The 15,897-nt window shown below is 38.1% G+C and overlaps 1 protein-coding gene and 1 long non-coding RNA gene across 16 annotated transcripts in view; both read left to right on the forward strand.

Moving 5' to 3' along the window:
- VTI1A (vesicle transport through interaction with t-SNAREs 1A) overlaps window positions 1-15,897 on the forward strand; it is a 368,921-nt gene that overhangs the window by 14,106 nt on the left and 338,918 nt on the right. The window lies entirely within an intron of this gene.
- The window catches only part of LOC149747318 (uncharacterized), a 35,723-nt gene continuing 19,826 nt past the window's right edge, over window positions 1-15,897 (forward strand). Inside the window, exon 1 of the long non-coding RNA XR_016388166.1 lies at window positions 1-15,897. This exon is cut by the window's right edge and continues 14,462 nt beyond it. This is a non-coding gene — a long non-coding RNA (uncharacterized LOC149747318).

The following is a 15,897-nucleotide window of genomic DNA, read 5'->3' on the forward strand; positions in this document are numbered from 1 at the left end:
CAGATTGCACCCTTTGTTGTACTTACCGGTCTTCACACTGGTTTTCATGTCGTTTTTATTGTTGCCCCCACACGCCTCAGTCAGCATTAAGTGCATCGTCTTTGGGAGGTTGTGCCAAAGACTTGGGGATCTAAAAATGCTTGTAGAGCTGGCTAATGATGGACTTGAAGGTACGTTGGATTCCTGACTCACAAAATAGATCCAAATCATGTGGTTTTTTGAGTTTAGATAGTATTTATTGGTATTTAGCATTTATTAGGATTTTGAAATCCAATTTTGGGCCTTTTCAGAGTTTGCAGTCTTTAAACTGCAGTGTTCATGGATGGACTTCAGGGGCTCGTGAATGTCCTGAAATTATATCAGTATTTTTAGATGTGTGTTTCTATGTGTAATTTTTTCTGGGATAGGCTTCATAGCCTTTATTATTAGAGTCTTAAAAAGATACATTTAGGGCTTCCCTGGTGGCACAGTGGTTGAGAGTCCACCTGCCAATGCAGGGGACATGGGTTCGTGCCCCGGTCCGGGAAGATCCCACATGCTGCGGAGCAGCTGGGCCCGTGAGCCATGGCCGCTGAGCCTGCGCATCCAGAGCCTGTGCTCCGCAACGGGAGAGGCCACAACAGTGAGAGGCCCGCGTACCGCCAAAAAAAAAAAAGAATTACATTCCTGAAGAATAGAGTCCTTTAGGTATCATGTATTTGGATAAGCATTTCTCAGATATATTTTCTATTATAAAGAAAAATGGAAGCAGCAGCTAGGAGCTAAACATTAGTCTCCAGGTTTTCATTAAAAAATTCATGTGTTCACCTATTTGCTGCCGCAGCTCTCTTCTGCTGTGTCAGGAAACGTCCTTCACCACCACCACCACCTTCTGTTGTACGGGACTCACAGTTTATAAAGTGCTTTAACACGCTTTGTTCGTTTCACTGTAGGAAGGGTAGACAGAGCAGATGCGGATTACTATCCCCATTTTACATGTGATAGAACCAAGAGGTCCAGCTTGATTATGGATTTCATTCAACAAGTCCTTCTTGAGCCCTGTAATGTATCAGGCAGTGTCCTAGGTGCTGGAAAAGAGCCGTGACTAAGAGAGAGAAAGTTCTTGCTCTTGTGGAATTTATATTCTAATGGGGAAGACAAGAAACAAGTGAATACATCTATCTTAATTTCAGGTAGTGATAAATGCTATAAAGAAGATGAGTAAATGGACAGACAGTGACCAGCAGGGCGGTGTGGCTGTTTGCTAGGGTGTTCTCTGTGCCCATTTTGCTAGGGTGTTTGTTCTCTGTGCCCAAGTGGGACAGAGGGGTGCCTGTGGTTACAGAAGCGGGGGCAGAGGAAAGACCTCTAAGGGCACTGCAGGCATGGTGAAGACCTTGGCCTCTACTCTCGCTTGATGAGAAGCAATTGTAGGGCGTTGAGCAGTGAGTGGTCCTTTGCTTCTTGTTTCACAGCTTTGTCCACTTTACCTTACCTTATCACGTGAGGCATTCGAGTAGAATGTAGGAAATATTTATGTAATTCTCTTTTGATTCTTATTGTCTTTTTATATATAAGTCTGTTGTCTTTATGTAATTCTCTTTTGATTCTTATTGTCTTTTTATATATAAGTCTGTTGTCTTTTAATGGAATGAAGAATATCTTCTTAAAGACATTTGATAATTTCTTATAATCATATACCATACCTCAAAGTATTCAATCCCAGGAAAAAATAGTAGAGATTGGTCCTTCAATCTTCAGTTGGTCCTTCAATTGCAATGTTTATTGCAAATGAAGAAGTTCTCTTATTCCCTTTGTAATATTAAGACTTTGGGGGAACATCTATGCCAATGGGGAAAGGTAGAGGACAACTCAGTACTTTTTTCTTCAACCCCATTGTCTGCTTGCTTTCTTTTCTTGGCCCCTCTTCCTCCTCTCTGCCTGTCCCTCAGATGCCTGGTTTCTTCGGACTCCTTCTCCACTTACCCCACTGTCCTACTCCTCGTGTTCTCAGCCGCCCCTGCGGCTTCAGTACCACAGCGATAATTCTCTTGCATTTCTCACTCAGAACTCCCTACAGCTCTAAATTCGTATTTCTTACTACTTACTGGGCACTGCTACCCCAGAGTCCTTTAAACACAAACACTTAAACTTGACAAGTACTAGTCACTTCAGAGTGATGTTTTAATTTTTCCCTCTTCATCCTCTTGTGCATCCAGTTGGTCACTGAGAATTAACAATCCTGTCACTTAAATAGCTCCTGCTTTCATCTGCACTACTGGAAGCCTTCATGTTTCTCAGTCTGGATGATTGTAGTAGCCTTGCCTCCTTCCATTCTTCTCCCATCCTAAACCACCCTCCACTCCACTCTGGAAATACCTTTCTAGCACGCTGATCTGAATATGTCACACTGTTCCACAAAATCCTAGAGTTCTATTGCCTGCTGAATTGTTAAAAGCCTAGAATTTGTTGGTTTCCTTTGGAGTAGTGCATCTCAATCTTTTTTTCATTGGCACTCCACTAAGGAACTTTTTTAGACTTTTTTTTTCCTAATTGCTCCTCTCTTCCCCAGGAAATTTTAGTACCATGAATATACTGTGTGTCTGTACGTCTGTTCATGTTCTGTGGCCCTTTGGAGGGCCATGCATCTTTGTAATATTTAAGATTCTTCATCCTCCCAAGAACCAGTTCTTGCCTCTGGGCAAGTCACCTCTGTTGACAGTGCCTGTTTTAGAGAATGTTGGCCTTTATTTGGACAAGCAGATAATTTACTAACAGATCCTTTCAAGGCTTATTGTTAACTTTGTTAGGACACGTCTAGAGTAGCCTGACTTTTGAGGTTTGTCTTTCTTGGATTCCATTTGAATGACTGGAACGTTCAGTGAATATTCCACCCTCTGTTTGGTCAGAATTGTATCTCCCTGCTTTGGGTGACCTCCAGAATCTCCATTCCACCCATGGCTCCCCAATAAATGTCCTCTGTTACACCTCTTACCTCTACATACGCAAGTTCATTTTCAGCCAAAGACTTAACAGGACCCCTTTATAGATTTCTGGAGCTCCTTCTCTCCATCACTCTGCTGTTTCATCCGTCTCGGCAGTCCCACTTCCAGTATCTACCTCCTAAGCTTAGAGACATGTTAGGCTCCATTTGGGCCCCACCCCCCCCGTGCTGGAATCTGATCAGTGCCTACGGCTGAGAGCCATGGTGATTGTAGGGTTCATTTCAAGTGTTCTCTCCTCACAGGATTTCAGTCCTACACTGCCTATTGTCCAGTTTTTTAAAACGATTGCTTCACACATTTTGTCCATTGTTATAGTTGTTCAGAGAGGGAGGGTTGGTCTTGTATCAATTACTCTGTCATTACTGGCATGAAAGTTCAGTAGAGTTTAATGTTTATTAATCCTTAGTGGATAATTGTGTACATCTGAGAATGAAAAAAGAATAATAGTCTGCTCTTTACAATGACCTATCATAGAATTTAATCTGTAGCTGAATAAATACATACTTACAAGATTTTAAAATATGGGTTATAATTTGCAGTCATAGTTGTGGGAAGGTAAGGGAAATCAGCAGACACCGCTATGTTCCCTTTTACACTGTTGCTACCCCTGATGATTCTGTTCACTTGCCTAATTCCATTTTTCTTGATTTTTGGCCTCTTATAGCCTCATATTATTCATTTTGGATTCTTACAGTGTCAGAGTAATAGGAATATTAGGTCCAGAGAAGTTCAAATCCAGTCACATTTTTGAGATGAGGAAATGGAGGAACAGGGGGACCAAATGTCTTACCTGAAAGTCACACTGCTGTTTAGAGCAAGGACCAGAATCAGATAACTTAAACACACATTCTGATGTTCTCTCCATGATCCTTTGCAACTCCCTACCCTCAACTTCACATTTTCATAAAAATCAATTTAATAGCTTCTTTGTATGTTTGAAAACAATGTAAAAATTAGAATTCATGTATTTAAGCCATTCTTGTAATTTCTTCCTTCAGTATTGGTATGAGGTTAGCTAGGGCATGGTCATGTCCAGGAAAATGAACCAGCTAAAAGGAGGAAAAATGTAGTTGAGGATTTTTTCAAGTTTAAGATTATTGTTTGCTTCTTAAGAAAATAAAATCAAGCAAACAAAAACCCCTAAACCTGTACAAACAACAACAAAAAACAAACGTTGTATAAAGTATTTGACCAAGTCTCAGTAAGTAGAAAAAGAAAGGGACAAATAAGTGATGTACCAGGATAAGATTCCCTAAGTCATGAGGACATGGTGTGTTGAATGATGAATGTCTTTTGCGTCTGATGTTGTAATACTATGATGCTTGCGCCATCTTGTGGCTGATTTGTATAGTTGCCTTTTTTTTTTTTTTTTTTTTTTTTGGTAACAAAGCTGAACTTCCTTTAAGATGTATACACAGACTACAGGACTTAGGGCGGAGGATTAGCAGTAGAGCTTTTTAGCCCCAGTCTCAAGTTCACTTCTATCCCAGGTCAGTGGTGCCCGAACGCTGTCCTTTTCCCGTTTGGCAGGCTATGTGATGTGATTGTTAGACCAGCCCCTAGCGCAGAGCTGTCTACGTCAGAGATGGCACTTCTATTGACAGTCTCAGCAGTGAGGCTGAATGGTCCTGGAAACCCAGCTTCCTGCGGACTGTCGGAGTTGGTCCCTTAGGTCAGGGTTCAAAGGATGTTGTGGAGCAGCTTGAAGCTTTCACTGCTACTACCTACACTCGCTCTTTCAACAGGTGAATGGACAGCTTGAGTATCCGAGTTTATGACTGAAGCCAGTAGCTGTATTCTATTTTTTTAAGTCTAAGATAGACTAAAGAAGCATAAATGAGAGCGATGAACCCTCTTAAATTATGACTTTTGTTGGAAGGTCAAAAACTTGATGCTTCTGTTTATCTTTCCTGTTCTTGTGACTTCTTGAGATATTTTACTTCTGTTCTGTGGAAGCTGTAGAAAACCATGAAAGCATGTTTTAGAAATTTGGATCATGTCAGTGGTAATATGTTGTAATTATGACATCAGCTGTCCCTCTTGCAGGAGCATAAGTACATTCTAGAAAGAAATAAGAAAGCCAGACTGGACAGAATCATTCCAGCAATATCTTCCTCCACTATGTGCACTTAATTAATATGATTTCCATTAAAAAATTACATTTGTCATTGGATTCTCTGTAAAAATAGTACCTGCTCACTATAGAATATTCTGGAAATAAATAAGAGTAGAAGAAAGAAAATCACCTTAGCCCTATTACCTCAAAGGATTCGTATTTTACATTTTTATTTATTTCCTTCTACTCTTCCCTTCCCCTCTCTTTTGTATAATTTGTTGTTTTATTTTGCATAATAATGGTGCTACTCGATCCACATTTACAAGGTTCTAACATTGGTACTTTCCATTTCTATAAATTCTTAATCATTTTAATGGGTGCATAATATTTCAATCAGTGATATTAGTTCATCTTTTGTTGAATCCTAATGTATTTCCATTTATCCCCTCCATAATTTATTGTGCTGCAATGAACATATTAGAACAGGATTATTTCATCAGGATCATTTCTCAGAAGACAGATTATCATATCAAAGGTTATCAACAATATTATAGCTCTAATTAAAATATTCCTTGGAAATATGTTTTTACTGTGATTTATCAGATCATCTTTGTTGTTCTTTCTATGATCTTCTCTGTATCAAAATGTTAAATAAGAGCTAAAAATCATAGGCAGACCAGAGGTAAGTACTTTATGTACATCACTCTTTTAACCCATAATTATATGAAAAAGATACTGTCATGATCTGTCATTATGGGGGATTTCACAATTCTAGAATTAAATACAACTGAGATTTCTTTTTCTAAGATACTTTTCCATGGAAGATATATTCATGTTGGTAAGGCTAGTAGATATGCACGGCTCTCATATCTGGTCTAAAACTGATCTCATTTTACATTTTCAAAATTTCATAATCAGAAACTGAAGAATATGTTAGTTATCTGGGTATGACTATGACCCCTTTAAGGGAGAAAGTAATACTGTACATGTACATACATGATTTTACTTGTTTGCAGTTATTTTCTGAGGATGTTGTTTCCTAAGGCCTCGATAGGTGAAATTGTTAGAAAATCATCATGCAGTTGGCCTTCTTTGTTTGTAGGATTCTCATTCCAGGCTTTGACCTTGGTAAATCTTCTACTCACAGAGCCCAGTAATTTCAAAGGCTGACACAGGAAATGGATTCAAAGTCTGTTGTCAGCTGTAGTGATGCCTTCTGGGGCTGATCTGTGCTTGCGTGTCACCCTGGTCTCCTAATTCAGGATGCTGTTAAAGGTTCATGTTCTTGACCCTTCTCCGCACCATGTATCCTTGAATGGAACAGTAGTATGTATTAAATATTTTATCATTGGTCTTATGTACTGAATTTGATGTTGGCCTTAATAGATCTTCTTCCCTTTGGAAACTCTGACACTTTCTTCCAAAGTGACTGCTTTTATGATGACTGCTTTGGGCTTCAGACCATTGTCTTTACCTTCTGTAGAGCTTTGTGACCTGCAAAAATAACTTTCATGTCCACTGTAGTTACTGGCAAAGTTGAAGTGTATACTGGTATGGATATATCTCTGTGTGTGCACTCACACATTCTTGTGTGTGTACATTTTTTTTAATTGGTGTCAGATTCCTGATAAGATATTACAATTTTATTGGAAGATTTTTTTCTGTCTGTTGATAACTTACTAATTTTTTTAATCATTGGAATTAAAGTTTTAGTGTCATTTTATGGTAGAAGGAGCAAATTTTTGTTATGACTTTATGTTATTTCTATGGCTTGAGTTTTCTAAGCAGATGAAGTGTATGTTTTCTGGAAGCGGTGCTAAATTGCTTTAAAACAAACAAACAAAAAAGAATTATAAAGCTTATTGGTTTTAATGTAGTTGTGTCTGCTTATAATCCTTCTTAAATGACTTAACAAATTATTATCAACTTTTCTGTTTGTTTGTTTTGCCTAGCCACTTTGATCTTACCTAGGAAATAAAGAGGAAAGATAAAAACAGGTAAGATTTTTGAAAGATTTAACTATAAACTGGTGATAAATTTGGCTTCTTTGTTAGTCACTAGATGGCACTGTTTATTTGCAGAGTGCCATTTTTTAAAAAAGAACTGGTAGTAACTGAAATTACTGCTTCATGAATAAAATATTTCTGATGGGATTTGCATTTCTATATTGGCTGAAGACACTGTTGAATGTTTTATTAACCAGCCCAATGCAACTGTCAGCCTATTAAAGAGATCCAGTGGTCTCTGTTTAGATAAATAAACGAAATAAATCCAATTCGTCAAATTGTGTTCTTGGCTGTTTATTTTCCATTCTTTTGATGTACAGTTTATTTTAAGTTAAAGCCACATTGGTTTAAAAATTAATGGGAAAATGTTATTTGGTGTTTGGAACATGAAGAAACTAATTGCCGTAGTCAAAAAGCCAACTCTGTTTTAATGTAAAATTGTTTGCTCACGAATAGGAAACTTTTTACTAGTTGCTTGTAAACTGTCCATGCTCAAAAATAGTCTGATATTCTGCAAATACATGGTCAGAGACTGTTATCAAGATTTGCCGCACGCCTGTTGAACTTCCCTGGGAAAAGTACTATGTAGTTTAAAAGATAAGCCTTTTACTTGTTTTATTTTGCCTTCGGGCCATGCTCTTTTTTCACGTAGGGTATACTAGTCCTTGGAAAGAAAAGTAGCTAATTGATTTTTAAATAAAATGTCTTTTATCAAAGCACTTGCCAGGCACTTCCTGGTAAATGCCAAACTTTAAAGTGAGTGACAGTGATGCTGTGATGTTGCTAGGGCAACCGAAGGCCTCAAGACCGTAGCGCAGATGCCTGCACGTTCACTGCCCTCTTAAAGCTTATGTTCTAGGAATCTTGAAACTCAAAATTGAACTATTTTAATACCACTGACTTAGCTAGAGATTTCATACTTAGGCCCTAGGGTTAAAACATATTAGAATAAAGCATGTCAGTTTTGTGCTTTGCTTTGCTGAAGTAAGTGAGCAACTGGGAATGACACATCATGGTTCTGACTTTGCCTTCTCATTTCTTTCTTTCATGAATCTTCCGTTGCTCTTTATGCCATTCTTATTGTCTTTCATCCAGTTCCACATTTGTGAGGTTCAGAACAAAACTTAAAATGGATTAGGCACTTTTGACTTAGCTCATAGCTTTTAGGAGCATTGAGCTGCTTGTGATGAAGACAGAGCCCGATCTGGTCTCTAGGGTGAAGGTTTTTCAGCTGTGTAGTAGTGGTTGAAGAGTTTTGCTGTGTCAACTAGTTTAAGCTTTCCTGTACAAGAAGTTAAAATGGGGCTAGAATAGATTTTGCCAGAGACTTTTCTCTTGATTTCAGGTCCTTGGAAACCTACCAGGACATGGACCATGCACACAGATAGCCTCTTTCTGGCTTGTTTTGTTTAACTTTCTGTCCTTTAGTTCTCCCAAATGGAAAATTCATATTTAAGAAGAAAACCAAGAACATATGTGGAGTCAAATTCGTCTTCTGGCTTTTCTTTTAAGAAGTTCATCAGATCATGGATTAAAAGCCTTTGCTGGAAATGCCTCTGAAATAAGCGCTTAAGTGTGGCCACATTGGGAAACATCGAGAAATGGGACTTCATCCTCATCACACTTTATTAGTTCTTGAGGCGCCTCGTGCCTTTGCAAATTCACAAAAGCTTCTGTAGGTCAAGCTCCATCACAGAAGATTCTGAGGAGACTTACAAATTTTCTCCATTTGGTTCTGTTAAGTATTGTTTAAAACAAGTTATCACTGTCTTGGACTTGGAAATCTACTGTGAAAATGGTGATCTCTGTTATTGGTTATAAAGAATTTGACTTGTAATTGCATTCTTAAAATGGAGAAAGACTTAGATTTTATGGTTTGGAAAGTCACACTGCATGGTATTGGTCTTGGTGTGAAATGTTTAATTACAGAAATGAAATGAGTTTCTTAAGGAGTGTGTTCTGTACTTTAAAACAAGGGTGCCCTTTGTTAATCTTGTCTGAGTTTTTTTTTACCTGACATCCTTTGACTTTCCTGCTGAAACATTGCCACTTTGCATGTTAAATGACTGACATTTTTTGTTTCATTGCTTTCTTATTTTGATTTTTTATGTAAACCTAGTCTACAAATAAATTTCAACTGAAGTAAGACTAGGGTTGTCTTATTTATGGTGATACGTAATTTTTTTTTTTTTTTGCGGTACGCGGGCCTCCCACTGTTGTGGCCTCTCCCGTTGCGGAGCACAGGCTCCGGAGGCACAGGCCCAGCGGCCATGGCTCACGGGCCTAGCCACTCCGCGGCAGGTGGGATCTTCCCGGACCGGGGCACAAACCCATGTCCCCTGCATCGGCAGGCAGACTCTCAACCACTGCGCCACCAGGGAAACCTGCAATATGTAATTTTTATGGTGAAACTTATAAAGGAGAAAACAATCTCCATTGTTAGAACCTTGCAGATTTCTTTTTAGCTTCAATGAAGTTTAAGTTTTTCTACTTTTTTTTAAAGAACATGGTTCCACGCTACCCATTTCAAATGCTGTCTGATCCAGGGTCCTAATTTGATGGCTTTATTTACCCTTAAAAATATATCATACAGGGCTTCCCTGGTGGCGCAGTGGTTGAGAGTCTGCCTGCCGATGCAGGGGACACGGGTTCGTGCCCCGGTCCGGGAAGATCCCACGTGCCGCGGAGCGGCTGGGCCTGTGAGCCACGGCCGCTGGGCCTGCGCGTCCGGAGCCTGTGCTCCGCAACGGGAGAGGCCACAACAGTGAGAGACCTGTGTACCGCAAAAAAAAAAAAAAAAAAAAATCATACATGTATTATTAGACATTGGTTAGAAATGGTCTATCTCATATTTTTCTAAACTTGTATGAAGCTAAATTTGGTTATGGACCACTTTGTCAAGAGAGGAAGTGTGAAATAGTGAGAAAAGCCCAAGGAATGTAGACCCGAGACCTCAGACGTGGCATATTCCTTCTGGGCTTCAGTTTCTGGATCTGCAAATTTGGATCATCTTATCAATTCTGCCTACCTAATGGGGAAATATGAGGGCCAAATAAGATAATAAATGTATAAATACTTTGAGAACTGCACTGATTTATAGTCAGTGGCTTTGCTGTGCACAAGTAGTAATCCTAGAATTAAAGAGTTTAGAGGTTAAAATATCTCCAAGTCAGAATATCCCCTCAATATCCTAAACCTTCCTTCTCAGTGCTTTAAGACGAACTGCAGGAGCTTACACAAAGGATTGAAACATGGAACCTTCCATCTTATTCTCAGATATGACCTTCTACGTTGGATTGCTTTTATATTCTAGCACATTTTATTTTGTAAAAGATGTCTTAGAAATTAATCTATGCAAGCAAGTTTCTCCTTGACCTTGTGGTAATAGTCAGAATTAAACATAGAAGAATTATGATACTCTACATTGTTTTATATCATTTTATTATATGTATCATATTACTGATTAGAGTTATTTGTACTGAGTTTTTCATCTAGAGTTCAAAATACATGTTGAATTATTTACTTTGAATTTGCTTCCCATCCCTTCCCTAATTTCTAATAACTGACATTTCCCAGAAACTATTAGAAGTCACTGTCTTTGCATTGTTATGGCACTGGCCTAACATACCAGTATTGAGAAGGAGAAGGGGGAAGATTCTGTAGTATCTGTTAAATATTGTCATTAATATCAACAAAGAACTTACTTTAGCATACCTAAAGACAACAGCCAAATAGCTTTATAATTAAAAAGTTTCAAATATTGTCATACACTGAGAATTTGGTTTACAATATGCCCCAAATATACAAGGCAGTGTAATACACAGCTAGAAATTATATGGTGGAAGCTGAAATGATTTAAATCAAATTCTCACTAATAAAAACAAATACTATTAAAATTAATTTCAAACTAAAGAACAAACAAGGAAGCTGTGGAAGAGAACTTTCAAGCTGCTGTTCTTTCTATTCACTTCATTCTTTTTAATTTTAGTGGTTTTCAATAGTTTGTTGTTGTTTTGGTATAGATTACTAAAAACAACTTACATATATTTAGTACTTATCATGCATCAAGCATTGTGCAAGAGAGCAAAAGATGAATAAGACATATTCTTCAAGGGGCTCATAGTCAGTAATTGTCTTACTCAGGTAAGTGAAATGATGGAGATTCTGATGGGAGAGTATGTGAAAGGGCACACTTTCAGGGAGGGACATCCAACCCAGGTGTTTGTGTAGGAATGAAGTGGGGTTGTGAGGGAAAGCACCCAGTAGGAAGGAATACCCACACTGAGACTTGAAGGGTGAGGGAATTTGAGAGAAGCAGGGTCTCCTCACGTTGAAAGAATAACGTAAACAAAGTGGGGAGCAGAGGAGGGTAGTATCGTGGAAGGGAGGAAGGGGAGGCCTAGAGTGTTTGATATCCTCCAGGTTTAACATGTGGGACTAGAGTCTTAGTTCCCCAACTTTGCTACACGTTAGAATCACCTGGGGGTCTTTAAGGACTCCTCCGCCTAGCATCCACTCCCAGACGTTGTGATTTAATTGGTCTGGGCTGCGAATTGGGCTTCGCCCTTGATGAGCCTGAGAGCTCAGCGAAGCCTTGCCGGTAAAGTTGAGGAGCTTGGCCTTTATCTCCTTTGTGATTAGAAGTGATTGAAAGATTACACATGCTGGGTAATGTGCTTGCTTTATATTTAATGAAGCATTTAAAACAATGAAGCTCTTTCTTTCATTTAAGTTGCAGTGCCATTTAACTTGCTTTCATTCTTTTTCTCCCAAATCTTCAATGCTATTCTTTTAAAAACTTTTTTTTTTAACTTGGTAAAAGCCAGTATTTTACAGTGACAGTTACCCACATGTCTTTTGCATTAAATGACTTTAAAAATTAATTTCTTTTTGGTTTAAAGTTAGGTACCATGATAGCCATTATTTGGGGGAAACAGGTGCCCTAGCATGAATCATTTTTCTCCCTAGGTGGCAAAACAAATATTTTAAATTCTCACTTGAGCCTAGAAAAAAAAAAAACCCTCAGCCTTTAATTTCATACTACTAAATAGATTGTGCCTTTGACCTCTGACCTGAGGTCAATGCCAATAGAACATCTTCATGTGAATTTTTTGTTTATAAATATGCACTTTGCTTTGGAAACAGGTATATTAATTACCTTATAAGAACAGAAATATGATTATAGAAATTATATATATATATGTTGTTTCCAGATTTAGTAGGAAAAAACTATGTATATATATTTTTTTCCTTCCCCCTGTGATGTCCTGCAAGACTGATAGTAACTTAATTTTGTAAAAGAATGGTCAAGAAATTGCTAGTAATCTCTAATCAGAGAAAAAGAAGTGTGGATGTGGCAGATAAATAGGATTCTGTTATGGCCAACATCTTCATTGATCTTAGCAGAATTGCTCTTTGCCTCCCCTGTGTCTGTATTTTCTCTTGGCAGTAAGCCGAGTGAATTTGGAATAGAAAGAAAGAGAAAATCTACTTGGTTCCAAATGATGATAGCTGTGCATTGGTGTGTGGAAAATAACTTACAACTTGATAGTAGAATTACTAGAGGATTTCTCTTGTTTAGGGAGAAAATTGAAGTTCTTTTTGTGGCCAGGTTGGAGAACTTCTAATTTAATATAACCCATAGTTTATGATATCAATTTAAATCTTATGATCATCATATCAAATGGTATTTTAACTATGAAATAACTTTTGAACTATTTCTGAACTGCAGTCAAAAAGGACTCAGATTAGAAAAAAAAATACTATCCTGAGCCTTAATTGCTATTTTTTTTGGCCACACTGTGCGGCATGTGGGACCTCAGTTCCCCGAGTAGGGGTTGACCCCGTGCCCCCTGCAGTGGAAGCACAGTCTTAACCACTGGACTGCCAGGGAAGTCCCTTTAATTACTACTTTAAAATCTATTCTGTTTCTTAAAATAAAATAGTTATTTTCTCAGGTTTTCTTTAAACATAGTGAATGGATTGAAGAGTCTTGGTTTATGGTTATATTGTTTTGCTATAGACTCTGCAGTCAGAGAAATTATCATCATGAAAGTATATAATTTCAAGATGTTATCATTATAAGATTCACAAACTTACATCTTTATAGCTGACTATTACCCACTCAGGTAGATTCTAAGGCAATAATGCTTCTATGTGTTTAGAAATATAGATTTGGGGTGAGATTTTTGTCAGTGCATTTTATAGCTGAGAGGGCTTTCTATTTTCCTAGTCTGTTCAGGGACTGTCAGAGTAGCAAAATTATGTTTTCTAATTCAAACGGAATGTGGCCATAGATGGCACTGTGGCTCGCACTGATAGTTAACGTATACCGTGTTGTGGCATTTTCTGAGAGAAATTTCTGAGACCAAAATCATCTACAACAGTCCCTTTGTAATAAAAGTGTACATTTCACTCCGAAGAGGAATGATTTTAAACCCGGCAGAACTAGAAATACTAACTATATTTTTAACGTTAGTAAATAGATCATGAGCAGCTGTATTTCTTGAGCCCTCAGAAATGTTTTTCACTATGGGGTCTCAATACTATCTCCGCAAAATGTTTTTACGTAGGTATAGCTCCTAGAGAATTCCAGTTAAAGTACGCCCGTGACTCTCATTCTCATCTCCCAGAAAGCATTATTGAAACCTTGCCATTAAATCAAGGCATTTTGTCTTTTGAATTCTGTCATGGCTGGGGCTAAACAACTGTCACTGGCAAGTGACAAGAGGCATAGACAGCGGGGAAAAGGAAAAGAGAGAAAGTAGGAGCAGGGGAAAATAAAAGTATAAGAGAGAGGGAGGGAAAATACCAGGTATGTACCAGAAGGGTGAGGTGCTGGCAGGCAGCACCTGCCTCGGGTGCCAGTTCGTTGAGGCTCATGCAGTGATCTGCTCACTCCTGCTATATCCTGATACTTTTAATGTCTTTTTGGAATCTAGGTAGTACCAAGAAATATCTCAAAGTACAAACTGATGTCATTAGGTTCACATTTGCCTAAAGAATTTTTCAGTCCTCCAATTAAAAAAAAAAATCCATAAATATTTACAAATTTATGGGTTTTTTGTTTTGGTTTGGGTTTTTTTGCTAATTATTCCTCCCTCAGGTAGATTCTAGGGAAATAAACGTTCCATATGTCTGGAAATATAGATTTGCCTGCAAATCTATCACATGCAAATAGAAGACTCCACACATGAAGGAATATTAAGTCAATTATATTTTTGTACTCCATGTCATAAACTTGGGGATCTGATGCATTTCTACCTTGATGTTGATATTTTAGTAAAGTCAGGATGCTTGCTTTTGGGGGCAGAAAAGATATGATCTTTCTTTTCACTGAATGCTAGTGGTAATGGGTAGTTTTCCTCTTTGGCCTAGAGCAGAGTTTCTCAACCTTGATACTGTTGAAATTTTGGACTGGATGATTCTTTGTTGGGGGTGGGAGGAAGGTGTCCTGTGCCTTGCAGGGTGTTTAGCAACATCTCTGGCCTTTACCCACTAAATGCCAGTGGCCCACTTCCACTCCACCTGAGTCGTGACAATCAAAAAATGTTTCCAGATATTCCAGATGTCCCCACTGAGGCAAAACTATCCCTGATTGAGAACCCCTCAATCTAGAATGATCGCTGATAGGGCTTTTAAAGGGAGAGGGAGAGAGAACTAACTGTTGAGGGCCTCTAATAGGTCAGCTACCATGTTGTATATCATTTATTCTTCATAGCCAGTTTATAATTCAGTCATACAAGGTTATGAAAAGCTGACACTTTCCCAAGGTCTCATAATTTGGATCCAGGACTTGAAATCAAACCTATCTGACTCTAAAGCTACTAAATCATACTGCTTTATAGCATTTCTCTTTAAAGAGTCACTGAAGTCTCTGTTAGTTCCAGTGTGTCCAGTCTAAAGAAAACTTGGTTCAATAACTAACCTACATTTATTTCAAATAGGCTGTAAACCAAGAGAAGCAGGTGATGTAGTAGAAAGTACGCTGGATTAAGCATCAAAGTTCTGGCTTTGGGTGTCAGCTCTGATACTAACTAGCTGAGTGCCACTGGGCAAGTCGCGGTGCCCTGGCTTCTTCAACTCTGAAACGTGGGTCAACCTCCACATTGTCTGTGTGAGCTATGTTATTTAACAATTTTGAAAGTGGGAATGCTTGGCATTTTAAGACCAACAAAAGTTTTCACATTGCTTTAAAACTATTCTGTATGCAGTTTAGGACAACAGGTGTGCTTTGGAACTTCGGGCTTACTTTACCTGTTAGTCTCATATTGATATGTCTTCCATTTCTACAATACCTAGCTCATTATTCATCTCCTTTGTGAAGTCTTTTCTAATTCTCTTTCTGTCATGATAGATTTTCTTTACTTCCCATTTGCCTTGGCACTTACGTTATTAACCTGTACCAATGTGCACACTGTTTCCACGTCAGAGCTGAAATGACTTACTGATTTTCACTTACTTATGTTTTATTACTCCAGCCAAATTATAAGATCTTCAAGAGAAAAAACTGGGTGTTCCACTTTTAAGTTTTCTGAAGTAGTTTATGAATGCTGTACATAGTAGGTATTCAATAAGTGCCCATTAAATTAAATTTAAGAATTTGTAATTTTAAAGCAAATTTTTTTCAGATGAAACATCCATGATACATGGTGGGCACACAAAACATATAAGTATTCCAACAAAACATCAGGTGTGAATTGTTCTTTAAGCACAATTTCTGTTTAACTTTAGTGGAGCAGCATAATAATGCCATGTGTTGCAATATATTTTTTCTCTGTTCTGACTCCTTTTTAAATTTCTCAGACCTGGGAATTAAGATGCTTTAAGAATGAAGTTTCTGAAATGCTCC

This window comes from Delphinapterus leucas, chromosome 16 (assembly GCF_059928025.1).
Source record: "Delphinapterus leucas isolate spDelLeu-1000000601 "Yukka" chromosome 16, BTC_Dleu_Yukka2, whole genome shotgun sequence".
NCBI classification, from domain to species: Eukaryota; Metazoa; Chordata; class Mammalia; order Artiodactyla; family Monodontidae; genus Delphinapterus; species Delphinapterus leucas.